The sequence below is a fragment of the Pseudopipra pipra genome, chromosome 29 (genome assembly GCF_036250125.1).
Source record: "Pseudopipra pipra isolate bDixPip1 chromosome 29, bDixPip1.hap1, whole genome shotgun sequence".
NCBI lineage: Eukaryota > Metazoa > Chordata > Aves > Passeriformes > Pipridae > Pseudopipra > Pseudopipra pipra.
This window is the reverse complement of record NC_087577.1, coordinates 639944-654940: the sequence shown is the minus strand read 5'-3', so window position 1 is coordinate 654940 and position 14997 is coordinate 639944.

Genomic DNA, 14997 nt, shown 5'->3' with positions numbered 1-14997 from the left:
AGGATCCTCAGGATCCCTGGGATGAGGCACTCAGGGATGTCTGGGATAGGACACCCCTGGATCAGGCGCCCTGGGATTCCCAGGATAGGATGTCCAGGGACATCCCCAAATCCCTGGGACCTGGTACCCCAGGATCCTCAGGATGTGGCACCTCAGGATCCCTGGGATGGGGTGCTCAGGGATCCCTGGGATAGGACACCCCTGGATCAGGTGCCCTGGAATTCCTAGGATAGGGTGCCCAGGGATCCCTGGGATAGGACATCCCCAGATCCCTGGGACCTGTACCTCAGGATCCTCAGGATGTGGCACCTCAGGATCCCTGGGATAGGACACCCCTGGATCCCTGGGATGGGGCACCCCTGGATCCCCGGGATAGGACACCCCTGGATCCCCGGGATGGGGCACCCCTGGATCCCCGGGATGGGACACCCCTGGATCCCCGGGATGGGACACCCCTGGATCCCTGGGATGGGGCACCCCTGGATCCCTGGGATAGGACACCCCTGGATCCCTGGGATAGGACACCCCTGGATCCCCGGGATGGGACACCCCTGGATCCCCGGGATGGGGCACCCCTGGATCCCTGGGATAGGACACCCCTGGATCCCTGGGATAGGACACCCCTGGATCCCCGGGATGGGACACCCCAGCAGCAAAGGGGCCTCGTGCTCGGGGACCTGCACCCCTCGATTTGGGGACAGCCCCCACCCCAGCCCAGCCGGGGGTGACCCTGTGCCACTCCCCCCTCCCCAGCCCACCCCTGCCAGCCCTGTGCCCCCCCCGGGAAGGAGGGAAAACCGAGCGGGGATCCAGGGAAGGAGGAAGATAAAGGGAAGGAGCGACCCAGAGGCGGGGGATGGAGCAGGAATGGGGAGGGGAGGGGGGGAAGGAATAAAAAGTGGAGCGGGAGATCAAAGAGGAAGGTGCCGGGAGAGAGGGAGGTGGGAGGGAAGATCAGAGCGGGGAGAGGGGGGGCGAGACAGGTGGGAGGAGGAGCGGGGAGAGCCGGGGAGGGGGGACCCGCAGCCCTCGGCTGCCCGGCGGGCACGGGGGTGGCACCGGGCTGGCACAGCGCCGGGCGGGGACGGCCCAGCGCGGGTATTTTGGGCAGATAAAGGTGCCGACGGGCACTGCCAGGGATGCTCCCCCCGCCCGGCCCCGGCTGCCGATCCCGGGTATCTCCTCTGGCGGGATGAGGGCGAGGATGCCCGCGGTACCCACGGGGCGGGCGACCCTCCCGCACCCGTGACCCCAACCACCCAAACACCGCCCCGGGGGTCTCCCCGGTGGGTGCCAAGCCCGCCCCTTCCCCGTGCCAGCCGGGTGGGCGCCAGCGGTTGTTCGGAGCTCAGGGACCACCTCCCGCCTCCCTCCCTCCAAAGGCAGCGGGACGGGGGGGTTCGGGTGCCGCCCCCCGCCCCTGTGCCCGTCCTGCGGGGCCGGAGGGGCTGTTTAGTCTGGCGGAGCCGCGCCGGGTGCGGGGGAGGCAGCGCCGAGCGGCGCTGGCGGCGAGCGCTGAAAGGATTTTCGTGTCGCGGGGCCCCCCCTGACACCGCGCCGGGGGCACGGCCGCGTCCCCGGGGCCGGGGGGGGAGCGGGGAAGGAGAGCCGTCCCCCCTCCCCTCGTCGCTGCGTCCCCCGTGTCACCCTGCCCTGCTTGGCGCGGTGCCACCCTCGCCCGCTGTGCCCCCCTTGGCACCGTGTCCCCCCCTTGGCACCGTGTCCCCCCCTCGTCACCGTGCCCCCCCCGGTCACCGTGTCCCCCCCTTGTCACCGTGTCCCCCCCTTGTCACTGTGTCCCCCTTGTCACCGTGACCCCCCCCTTGTCACCGTGACCCCCCCCTTGGCACCGTGTCCCCCCCTCGTCACCGTGTCCCCCCCTTGGCACCGTGACCCCTCCCTTGTCACCACGTCCCCCCCTTGGCACCGTGGCCCCCCCTTGGCACCATTGCTCCCTCACCACCGTGACCCCCCCCTTGTCACCGTGCCCCCCCTCGATGGGAACACGCCTGTGCCCCTGGGATGTTCCATGTTCCAGAGAACACACGTGTGTGTGCATGGGAACCCATGGGATGTTCCAGGGAACACACGGGATGTTCCAGGGAACACACGTGTGTGCAGGAGAACACGCCTGCACCCCTGGGATGTTCCATGTTCCACAGAACACACGTGTGTACATGGGAACCCATGGGATGTTCCAGGGAACACACGTGTGTGCAGGAGAACACGCCTGCACCCCTGGGACTATCCCATGTTCCAGGCAACACATGTGTGTACATAAGAACATGCCTGTGCCCCTGGGATGTTCCATGTTCCAGGGAACACACGTGTGCACATGGGAACACATGGGATGTTCCAGAGAACACACGTGTGTGTAGGAGAACACGCCTGCACCCCTGGGACTATCCCATGTTCCAGGCAACACATGTGTGTACATAAGAACATGCCTGTGCCCCTGGGATGTTCCATGTTCCAGGGAACACACGTGTGCACATGGGAACACATGGGATGTTCCAGAGAACACACGTGTGTGTAGGAGAACACGCCTGCACCCCTGGGATGCTCCATGTTCCAGGGAACACGCGTGTTCCCTGCAGGGCTTCCCGTGGCTCGGCGCGGCCCCCCCGTGCCCCCTCTGCCGGCTCCGGAGCCCCTTCCCGGGCTGTCTCCCTGTATTTATCCAGCGCGGGGCTGATTAAGCCCCGGGGCCGGAGCCGCGGCCCCTCCCTCTCCTCTCGCTATTAAACTCCGGGTTCAAAGAAAAGCTTTTTATTCGCGCTGACAGCTTTCAGATGGAGCCAAATCTCTCTCTCCGCGCTGGAGGTTTTTTTTTTTTTCCTCCCCTTGGTTTTTTTTTTTTTAATTTTTTATTTTTTTATATTTTTTTTTATTATTTTCTCTCTCCCTCCTCCCCCTTCCCTCTTCTGGTCGCTTTTAAATTTAAGCCTTCCCCCCCCCCCCCCACTTCCCTCTTCCCTCTTTCCAAGTTGTTTCTATTTATACGGGGGGAAAAAAATAAAAAAAAAAATAAAAAAAGGCAAGGAGGGGAAGGGAAAAAAAAAATAAAAAAATAAAAATACCCTCTCTCTCTCTCTCTCTCTGCTGGTTTTATTCCGAGGGAGAGAGAAAAGAGGATTTGGCTTCCTTGGGGCCCTGCCCGGCGGAGCGGAAAGATGGGAGAGGAGGGCGGGATGAGGCCGGGGCCGGGTCCTGCAGACGGGGCACGGAGCTGGCGCTGTCCCCGGAGCTGTCGCTGTCCCCGGAGCTGTCGCTGTCCCCAGCGCTGCCACCACCCCCGGGGCCACCCGGCACCCTGGAACAACCTCCCGGAATAACCTCGTGGAACAACCTCGTGGAACAACCTCACGGAATAACCTCACGGAACAACCTCACGGAATAACCTCGTGGAATAACCTCGTGGAATAACCTCGTGGAATAACCTCGTGGAATAACCTCGTGGAATGACCTCGTGGAATGACCTCGTGGAGCTGTCGGCGGCTCCAGGGGGGAGAACCGAGGCCCGGGTGGGTCGAGGGTCCCGTCCCTCGCCGGGCGCTGCCCGAGTGTCCCCTGCGGGATGTGCCGGCGCCGAGACGTGATGAGCCCTGGCACATCCAGCGCCCTCCCCCGCCGCTCCCGCCGCCGTCAGGGGCTATTTTGGGAGCCGCCGGTTCGGGGCTTTCGGCGCTCAACCCGGCCTGGGCTGAGGGGTGAGGGGGGGACACACACACCGAGCCCCCCCCGTGTCCATCCCCGCGGGTCCCGAGCCCCGGCGCGACCCCGGGGTTGGCAGCACAACCCGAGGGTCCTTAACTGGACCTTAATTGGACCCGTTGGGATGAGGAGCCTTAATTTTGGGATGCTCTGACCTCCCCAAAAATCCCCCGACCCCCCCCGACCCCCCCCCGGGACGCAGCAGAGCAGCTCCCGGGCTGATGTTTCCCGGGAAGGTCCCTCCTGCCATCAACAATTCATGTTCCTCCTTTTCCACGCCAACCCCGCGGTGACAGCGCCGGCCCCGGGGAGGGGCAGGGCCGGGAGCTCGGGAAGGAGCTCGGGAAGGAGCTCGGGAAGGAGCTCGGGAAGGAGGAGCAGCTCCTGCTCCCGTTGGGAGTCACTCAGTGCCCTCTTCTATTCTATTCCCTTCTCTTTCCCCCCTGGCTTTGTGACTCTGACAGGGATGGACGGCGGGTGGAAACGCTGGAGCAGCTCTGGGAGGAGGCCTGGGATCACGGAATCCCGAGATCATGGAATTCTGGGATCATGGAATCCCGGGATCATGGAATTCTGGGATCACGGAATCCCGGGATCACGGAATTCTGGGATCACCAAGCTGGGAAAAGGCCTCTGAGCCCATCGAGCCCGACCCTTGGTCACCGCCCTGTCAACCATGTCCGGTCATTCCATGAAGGCTGGGATGGTGATCCCGGACTTCCAGTCATTCCATGACGACCGGGATGGTGATCCCAGACTTCCAGTCATTCCATGACCCCCGGGATGGTGATCCCGGACTTCCAGTCATTCCATGACCACCGGATGGTGATCCCGGACTTCCAGTCATTCCATGACCACCAGGATGGTGATCCCGGACTTCCAGTCATTCCATGATCACTGGGATGGTGATCCCAGACTTCTGGTCATTCCATGACCACTGGGATGGTGATCCCAGATTTCCAGTCATTCCATGAAGGCTGGGATGGTGATCCCAGATTCCAGTCATTCCATGACCCCCGGGATGGTGATCCCAGATTTCCAGTCATTCCCTGACCCCCGGGATGGTGATCCCAGATTTCCAGTCATTCCATGACCACCGGGATGGTGATCCCAGATTTCCAGTCATTCCATGACCCCCGGGATGGTGATCCCAGGGGTGCTGGATGCCGGGGTTCCATCCTGGTGGCATTTGGGGGTCCCGGCTCCGTGTCCCCCCACTCCCAGCGGCCTCCTCACCACAGAGCCACCAACCCCCTTTGACCAAAACCTCCCTCCCGTAATCCCTCCTGCACTGACATTAATTAAATATTACCAGCCTTTAATTCCTTATTAATTGAATCCCGCCGCCTGAATCCACGATCTGGGGGGAAATGGCCACGCCCCCGCCGTGCCAGTTGTCCCTGTCCCCATCCCCGTGTGCCAGCAGCCCCAGAGACTGGCTGTCCCCATCCCTGTCCCCATCCCTGTCCCATCCCTGTCCCCATCCCCCTGTGCCAGCAGCCCCAGAGACTGTCTGTCCCCATCCCTGTCCCCATCCCTGCCATCCCAGCATCCTCAGAGACTGGTTGTCCCATCCCTGCCCCATCCCACCCTCCTTGGTGGCTGGTTGCCCCTGTCCCCATCCCTGCCATTCCAGCATCCTCAGTGACCTGTTGTCCCTGTCCCTGTCCTCGTCTCTGTCCTCATCCCTGTCCCCATTCCTGTCCCTGTCCTCATCCGATACCTATCCCTGTCCCCATCCCTGTCCCCATCCCTGTCCCCATCCCTGTCCCCATCCTGTTCCTGTTCCCATCCCCATCCCTGTCCCCATCCCTGCCCCATCCCCATCTCTGTCCCCATCCCTGCCCCATCCCTGCCCCATCCCAGTCCCCATCCCCATCCCTGCCCCATCCCTGCCCCATCCCCATCCCTGCCCCATTCCCATCCCCATCCCTGCCCCATCCCATCCCCATCCCCATCCCTGCCCCATCCCTGTCCCCATCCCTGTCCCATCCATCCCCATCCCATCCCCATCCCGATCTCCGGACTCTCCTCCCCGGCCCTCTCCCGGGTCCTCCCTGGCCCGGCAGCCACGGAAAGTATTTCACCACCATCACATGATGCCAACGCACCGCTGGCAAATTCCCAGTGCCCGGGCCTCGGGAGGCACCGGGACGGGGCCACATCCAGCCTGGACACCCCCCCTCCACCCCGGGGGGTGTCACTTGGCCCCTCAGAGCGTCCCCCGTCACCGGGACCGGGGTCGTTTTAACCCCCATCCCTCCTCCCGAGAGGGAAATCCGGGGGTGGGGGGCACAGGAGCCCCCCCCAAACCCGCCCCTGGATCCCCCCACGGCCGCGTCCCGGGTTCCCCCGGGGTTGGGGACCCCGGGGTGTCCCCCGGGGGTGCTGGGGGGGCCGCTCCCCCACTCCTCTCCCCCCCCCTTCTCCCCTCTCCCGCTCCCAGAGCCGGTGGAAGCGAAGCTCTCCGGGGAAAGGATGCTCCAGTTATTTTCTCGTTTTTTAAAAGGCAAAATTATAAAACAAATGAGGAGGAGATTGGTTCCCCTCCCCCGGCTCCGCCGCCTCTCCTCACCCCCCCCCCCAACCCCGCTCTGGGCACTGCCCTCCCCAAAAACAACTCCCTGTACCCGACCCCGCTCTGGGCACTGCCCCTCCCCAAAAACAACTCCCCGTGCCCGACCCCGCTCTGGGCACTGCCCCTCCCCAAAATAAAACCCCCGTGCCCGACCCGCTCTGGGCACTGCCCTCCCCAAAATAAAACTCCCTGTGCCCGACCCCGCTCTGGGCACTGCCCCTCCCCAAAAATAAAACTCCTGTGCCCGACCCCCGCTCTGGGCACTGCCCCTCCCCAAAAACAACTCCCCGTGCCCAACCCCGCTCTGGGCACTGCCCCTCCCCAAAATAAAACTCCCCGTGCCCGACCCTGCTCTGGGCACTGCCCCTCCCCAAAATAAAACCCCCCGTGCCCGACCCCGCTCTGGGCACTGCCCCTCCCAAAAACAACTCCCTGTGCCCGGGCCGGGGTCACCTGGGCTGTGCCACCCCCGGGGAGGTGGGATGGGGGTGCCCCGGAGCAGGGGGGTCCATCCTGCCGTGGGGGTCCATCCCTCCCGTGGGTGCCCACAGGGACTCGGGAGCTCCATCCCGGTGCCACTGGGATGTGGGATTGGTGCCCACTGGCACCGGGGGGGGGGGGGTCTCCATCCCTTCCATGGCACGGGAATGTGGGAGGGGTGCCCCATCCCCACCTTGGCACATCCACTCCTTCCCTGGGCACCTCCAGGGGTGGGCACTCCAAACCCCCCCAGCCAAGGCCTGAAACACCCTTTCCAGGGGGAAATTCCTCCTGGTGTCCAACCTGACCCTCCCCTGGCACGACCTGAGGCCGTTTCCCCTCCTCTTATCCCTTGTTCCTCGAGACTTTGTTCCCCTGACCCCCCTTGGCTCCCCCCTCCCGTCAGATCCACCCCCTCCAACGCCAACTTCCCATTCCCAGCTCATCCCCCAATTTTCCACCTGAGCAGCCGGGTCGTGGTCGGGGTGAAAAATACACAACACAAACCCATTTTCAATAAAACCCGGCCGGGAAGGGCCATAAAACACCCGGGGGCTGAAGGGCTGGGACTGGGTTTCTGGTTGGGCTTCCCCAGGAGCCTGAAATATTCCCTACCCAGTAGTAATAATAATAATAATAATAATAATAATAATAATAATAATAATAATAATAATAATAATAATATAATAATAAAATAATAAAATATTAAAATATTAAAATATTAAGAATATTAAGAATATTAAGAATATTAAAATATTAAAAATATTAAAAATATGAACTCCCAACACATAAATCCCCCCCCTCCCCCGTAATTATGGGACTTTCAGAGGATGCAAAAGTGCCAATAAAACATAAACTGGCAGCAAATAAATGAGCTGCTAATGAGTTTGGGGAGGGGGAAGGGAAACAGGGGGGCGGGACCCCCCCCTGGGGACACTGGTGGGAGCTCAGGGAATGTCCCCGAGGAGCTCAGGAATGTCCCCGAGGGAGTCCGGGGAGGGGAGGGGAATCTCAGACCCAAAAACTCCCCCCGGGGAGGGGTCTGAGGGTCCTGTGATGGGAAGGGGGGGTCTGGGGAGGGTCTTTGTCTCGGTGCCACCCCCCCGGTGCCGGGGGAGGCCCCCGGGATGCCCCAAAATCGTGGAATCGCGGCCCCTTTTTGTGCTGAAAGGGGGCAGCGAGGCAGAAACACAAAAGGGCTCCGTGGGGCCCCGGCGGGGCTGGGGGGGGCACAGGGGGCTGAGGGGGGCACGGGGGGCTGGGGGGGCACGGGGGGCTGAGGGGGGCATAAGGGGCTGGAGGGGGGCACAGGGGGCTGGGGGGGCACAGGGGGCTGGAGGGGGGCACGGGGGGCTTGTGGGGGGACACAGGGGTTGAGGGGGGCACGGAGGGCTGTGGGGGCACCGGGGGCTTGTGGGGGGCACAGGGGATTGAGGGAGGCACAGGGGGCTGGGAGGGCACGGGGGGCTGAGGGAGGGGCACAGGGGGTTGAGGGGGGCACAGGGGGGCTGTGGGGGGCACGGGGGGCTGAGGGGGCACAGGGGGCTGAGGGGGGCATGGGGGGCTGGAGGGGGGCATGGGGGGCTGTGGGGGGGCACGGGGGGCTGAGGGGGCACGGGGGGCTGTGGGGGGGCACAGGGGGTTGAGGGGGGCACAGGGGGTTGAGGGGGGCACAGGGGCTTGTGGGGGGCATGGGGGGCTGGAGGGGGCACGGGGGGCTGGAGGGGGGCACAGGGGGCTGAGGGGGGCATGGGGGGCTGAGGGGGGCACGGGGGGCTGAGGGGGGACACAGGGGGTTGAGGGGGGCACGGGGGCTGTGGGGGGCACAGGGGGCTGGAGGGGGCACAGAGGGCTGGAGGGGGGCACGGTGGGCTGTGGGGGGGCACGGGGGGCTGGAGGGGGGCACAGAGGGCCCCCGGCCTGGGGGTGCCAACCCAGCACATCCCACCCCCTCATCCGCTCACCCCCAGCTCGCATCCCCCCCAAAAACCCACCAGAGCCCCCAAAAATCGACCAGAGCCCCCCAAAAAACACCGACCTGAGCCCCCCCCCCCCGGCAGGAGCTGGCACAGCCTCTCCCCCCTTGTTATTCCCTCTTCATTCCTTGGGCTGTCGGAATTCTGGAGCAGCCGCTGTTTATTGGCTCGAGTTTAATTAATTTGTGTAATATCCCTGCTAGGAACAATGTCTAATTAAGACTTTGTTTGTGTGTTGCACGCGGTGGGGGGGGAGGAGGAGATTTTCTTTGGGAAAAGGGCGGGGGGGGGGGGGAAGGAAAATAAAAATCCCAAATCGTTAATGAGGGGGAGAAAAAAAAAAAAAACAACCAAAAAACCAAGAATATGGAAAGAGCTCTGGCGTCCTTCCCCCTCCCCGAGCTGCTGGTGAGCGCCCTCGTTACAGATGCCTTAATGAGACATCGCCTAATAATGGGATTATTGGTCCTGAAGCCCGGACAAGCAGCTGGGGGAAACAGGGAGGCTCCAATTCCAGCCTCTGCCAGCCCGGGATGAGGGAGAGGAGCAGCCCCGGCCTCGGCTGCTTCCAGAGGGGACGGGACGGAGCAGCCGTGCCTCGGTTTCCCCGCGGATACCGGGCCGGGATGAGCCGGGCTGAGCCGTCCCTGGAGGGACAGGCAGCGCCCGAGCCTCAGTTTCCCGAGGAAAGGAGGGTTTTTAAGGAGAGGAGGGCGAATTCCACCCTAATTCCACACTTTCCGTGGAGTTGGCAGCTCGTTTCCATGTTTCCATCCCCTGGCAAACAGGATTTCGGAAAAAAAAATAAACCTCCTAATCCAGGGGAAACGGGTTTGAAGGGGGGGTTTCAAACTGGTGTCCCCCTCTGGTGTTGGGATCCCCCCCGAGCCCGGGGGGACCCCTCGTTGTCCCCTCAAGCCCGAGGGGACCCCTCGTTGTCCCCCCAAGGCCGGGCTCTCCCTTCCCCCTCCGCTTCCCGAGGCAGAACGCGGCAGAATTTTGGCTCCTTCCTCCCGGCCATCGCCCAAACGCGGAGCCGGGGCGGTTGGAGGGGGTGGGAGCCCCCCCCAGAGCCGCCTCCTCACCCCCTTTTGGCCCCTCCAGAGCGGATTTAGGATTTGGGGGTGACCCAAATCTCCCAAATCGCCCGATCTCCCCCCTTCCTGGAAAGCGACCCTCTGGAAGTTCGATCCCGAACAGCGGCCGGGTCACCCCAAAGAGGGACTGGGGGTCCCTTCTCTCAATGGGGGGGTCAGGACTCACGGGGGACCCCCCCAGAGCGGGGTGCCCTCGTTTTTGGGGGCGCGGAGCCCTCCCTCCCCGGCGGGTCCCGCTCGGGAGGAGCAGCCCCGGCTCTCCCGCTCCCTCTCCTGCGGTCGGAGCCCAGCGATGATCCCACACGCCTGGAATTTGAGGAATTTCCTGCCAAGGCTCCCTCTGGAAAGACGAGGGGAGAGAGAAAGAAAACGCAGAGCTTTTAACCCTCCGTTCCCCGCCAGGGGCCGGGGGGCGGGTGTTGGATTTTCGGGACCGTTCTCGGCGCTCCCCAAATTTTTTTGGGGGGATCGGGAGCAGCGGGAGAGCCCGGGATCGTCCGCGTGGGGGGGGGAAACGAAGCGCTTCGTGCCTCAGTTTCCCAGGGGAGTTTCTCCCACCCTGAGCCCCCCTGAGCCCCCCCAGCCCATCACGAGCCCCCCCGGCCCCCTCCGAGCCCACACGACGGAGCTTTGTCCGCCCCAAACCCCCTTTGGCAGCGGCGGCGGGCGGGAAATCCCCCTTTTCCACTGGAAATTCAACTCGAATCCACTCGGAAGGGCTTCTTAAAATACATATATATATATATATTTTAATTAAACCCCACCAAAAACAGGGAAAGGGAGGAAGCAAGAAGGGTCCTGGAAGCGGCTCCGTTCCCGACCCCGGGCTATTCCCAAGGCCGGGATGTTCCCAAGGCCGGGATGTTCCCGTTCCCAGCCCCTGCCCTGCCGGGAGGGACGGGATGGGGGTCCCGCCCCCGGCACGGGGGGCAACCCGCGTTCCCCCACCCCCGCCGCGTTTTCCCGGGGAGACACCCCAAGGATGAGGCCTCATCCTTCCTTCATCCTTCCTTCCTCCCGCTCCTCTGCCTCTCCCCCCCCATTTGCACACCCCCGTGCCCGGGAGGGGGTCCTTCACCCCCCCCTCGCACACCCCCGTGCCCGGAGGGGGGTCCTTCACCCCCCCCTCGCACACCCCCGTGCCCGGGAGGGGGGTCCTTCACCCCCCCCTTGCACACCCCCGTGCCCGGGAGGGGGGTCCTTCAACCCCCCCCCTTTGCACACCCCCCGTGCCCGGGAGGGGGTCCTTCACCCCCCCCTCGCACAAACCCTTCCCCGTTCCCTTTCCCCCCCCCCTCGCCGTTCCCATGGCAACCCCTCCAAGGCGCGCCACCGCTCTCCGATTGGAAATAAAAGTTGGGTTTTCCCCTCCCCTCCTCCTTTACTCCACTCTTTCGCTTCTTCCTCTCCCTCCCTCTCCTCCAGCCCCCCCCCTTATTTTGATTTCCATTTGGATCATAATCCGCCCGTTGCCATGGCAGCGCTGGCAGCCCTTTATGTCCCAGCCCTTGCAGAAAAAGGCTCTCTCTCCCTCTCTCCCTCTCTCTCCCTCTCTCTCCCTCTCTCTCTCTCTCAATCTCTCTCCCCTTCTTTTTTTTCCCTTCCCTGCGCCTTCCCTTCCCTTCCCCGAGTGGGTTTCGCTCCTTAAATCCCTCCTTTCCTGCCCTCCATCCATCCCCTCGCGCGGGGCCTGGCGTCACCGACCGCGCCGGGGAGGAGGAGGAGGAGGAGGAGGAGGAGGAGGAGGAGGAGGAGGAGGAGAAGGCGGGGGGGGGTTGGTGGAAAAGGAGCTGCTTTCCCAGCTCCCGGCCCCGCTGGATGCATCCCGGAGAACTCCAGCCTGGAATCCGGATCATGGCTTTTTTTTTTTTTCCCCAGACCATCCCTTCTTTTTTTTTTTTTCCCAAAACGCTCATTTAGCTCCTGGTCTGCCTCCCCTGGGGGGCTGGGGGCTGGGGGGGCTTCTTCACTCCTGGGGGGGCTTCTTGTGCCCTGGAGGTGCCAGGGGGGCTCCTCGCCCACCCCTGGGCTGGGACTGGGGGGCTTCTCACCGGGCATCCTCCCCGAGGGTTGGTACCCAGGGGGTCCTCTCCGAGCATCCTCCGTGTGGGCTGGTCCTGGGGGGCTCCTCAACCCCCTGGGCTGGTCCTGGGGGGCTCCTCAACCCCTGGGCTGGTCCTGGGGGGCTCCTCAACCCCAGGCTGGTCCTGGGGGCTCCTCTTGGAGCATCCTCCGTGTGGGCTGGTCCTGGGGGCTCCTCAACCCCATAGGTTGGTCTGGGGGGGCTCCTCACCCCTGGGCTGGTCCTGGGGGGCTCCTCACCCCCTGTGCTGGTACTGGGGGGCTCTTCAACCCCTTGGGCTGGTCCTGGGGGGCTCTTCACCCCCTGGGCTGGTCCTGGGGGGCTCTTCACCCCGTGGGATGATCCTGGGGGGCTCTTCACCCCCTGGGCTGGTCCTGGGGGGCTCTTCACCCGTGGGATGATCCTGGGGGGGCTCTTCACCCCCTGGGCTGGTCCTGGGGGGCTCTTCACCCTGTGAGATGATCCTGAGGGGCTCTTCACCCCCTGGGCTGGCACTGGGGGCTCCTCACCCCATGACTGGTCCTGGGGGGCTCTTCACCCCCTGTCCTGGTACTGGGGGGCTCCTCACCTCCTGTGCTGGTACTGGGGGGCTCTTCACACCCCTGGGCTGGCACTGGGGGCTCCTCACCCCTGGGCTGGTCCTGGGGGTCTCTTCACCCTGTGAGATGATCCTGGGGGGCTCCTCACCCCCTGGACTGGCACGGGGGGCTCTTCACCCCCTGGGCTGGTACTGGGGGGCTCTTCACCCTGTGAGATGATCCTGAGGGGCTCTTCACCCCCTGGGCTGGTACTGGGGGCTCCTCACCCCCTGGGCTGGTCCTGGGGGGCTCCTCACCCCCTGGGCTGGTTCCCAGCGCTGCCCACTCGCCCCCACAGAGGGTGAGGGCTGAGGGAAGTGCCCGTGGCCGCCCCTGGCAGCGCCGGGACGGTCCCTCCGTGTCTCCCACTCGCCTCTCCTCCTCCTCCTCCTCCTCCTCCTCCCGCGCCCGTGCCCGCTCTGGCTGGGAGCAGGAGGTTATGAAAATGAGCCTCGTGCCCAGGAGACTGTAATTATCTGCTAAGTGTGAAAGCTGGAGTGATTAATTAAGAGATAATAAAAAGAAAAGGAGGCTGGAGAGGGAATAACGGATGCTTTGATGATAAAACCTGAGGTAAGGCGAGCAATTAGGGGAATCTTTATGGGGAGTTAGCTCTAATCCCGGCGTCGCCCACGCGGCAGGGGGGCCCCGGATGCGGGGATGGACCCGGGATGCGGGATGGACCCGGGATGGAGCCAGGGAAGCCTTGGATGGGTTTGCATCCCGGCGAGCCGGGCAGCAGGATCCAGGTAGGATCTAGGCCAGGAGGAAAGCTGGAAAGATGGGATTAAACCAACCCTGAATGAAAGGGTGGGAATACAACCGGTGCCACTGGGCTCTGGGCGGGGGAGAGAGGTGCCCCACGACCCCCGGGGTCACCTCCCTGGTGTCACCTGGGGACGTTTGGGATGCCAGAGGTCCCTGGATGGCTCCAGTCCTGCAGGGAACAGGGAGAAGCTTCCAGGGGCTCCCTGACGGAGAAACAGGCCCTGGCACCCCGGGGGTGATTCAGCCCTGGCACAGGATGCCCGGGCAAGTCCCGGCACGGCCCCGTGGCTCCCGTGGCAGGGCCCTTCCTGCCAGGCCCCAAAAAGCTCCTGGACCCCATTCCCAGCTCCTGGGAGGGGGCTGCCACGTGTCCCTCGCTCCCCCGTGGAAAAAGGGAGGGTGGGAAAGGGATGGAACCCACCCTGGAGGAGGGAAAAGCATCGGAAACCCCCCCACCCCCCCCCCATGAGTGACGATTCCAGTCGCCAAAATGGTTTCTCCAAGGGTGACTCCGGGGCTGCAGGGACCTGTCACGGCTCTGCCCCTTCCACTCAGGGGTTTTGGGGGTCCTGGGGCTGTGGGGGGGGACACACGGGGGTGGCTGGCACAGGGAACAGGGAAAAGCGCAGGGAACAGGGAAAACACAGGGAACAGGGAAAAGCCGCCCCGGACACGGCGAGGTCAGCCCGGAGCCAGAGATGGAGTCAAACCAGAGCCAGGGATGGATCAATTCGCCCCAGAGAGCAGCTCCAGAGCGAGGGCTCCACGTGCACCACGGGGTCATCCCGGGCCAGCACCCGCAGGGAGCCAGGGAGCCCCCCTGGATCGGGAGAATTCGGGGGCCACCGACGACGCCAAAGGTCCCCGAACGCCCCCGGGCAGAGCACGACCCCGAACCCCCCCGGCTCCAGCACAGCCCTGGGGAGGGGGTGAGGGCTGCTGCCCTCCCTCCCTGAGCCCCAGGGACTTTTCTTACCCTGCAGCAGCCCACGGGTATCCCAGACCCCCTCCTGGCATCCCAAATCCCGTCTGGCACCCCAAACCCCATCCAGGCATCCCAGACCCCCTCCTGGCATCCCAAATCCCATCCTGGCATCCCAGACCCCCTCCAGGCATCCCAAACCCCCTCCTGGCATCCCAAACCCCTCCTGGCATCCCAGACCCCATCCAGTCATCCAAACCCCATCCAGTCATCCCAAACCCCATCCTGGCACCCCAAACCCCGTCCAGGCATCCCAGACCCCCTCCTGGCATCCCAGACCCTGTCCAGGCACCCCAAACCCCGTCCAGGCCCCCCAAACCCCATCCTGGCACCCTAAACCTCATCCTGGCATCCCAGACCCCCTCCTGGCATCCCAGACCCCATCCAGGCATCCCAGACCCCCTCCTGGCATCCCAGACCCCATCCAGTCATCCCAGACCCCATCCAGGCACCCCAAACCCTGTCCAGGCCCCCCAAACCCCATCCAGGCACCCAAACCCCGTCCAGGCGCCCCAAACCCCATCCTGGCACCCTAAACCCCATCCTGGCATCCAGACCCCCTCCTGGCATCCCAGACCCATCCTGGCACCCCAAACCCCGTCCAGGCATCTCAGACCCCATCCAGGCACCCCAAACCCCATCCTGGCACCCCAGACCCATCCAGGCATCCTAGACCCCCTCCTGGCATCCCAGACCCTGTCCAGGCATCCCAAACCCATCCTGGCACCCCAAACCCCACCA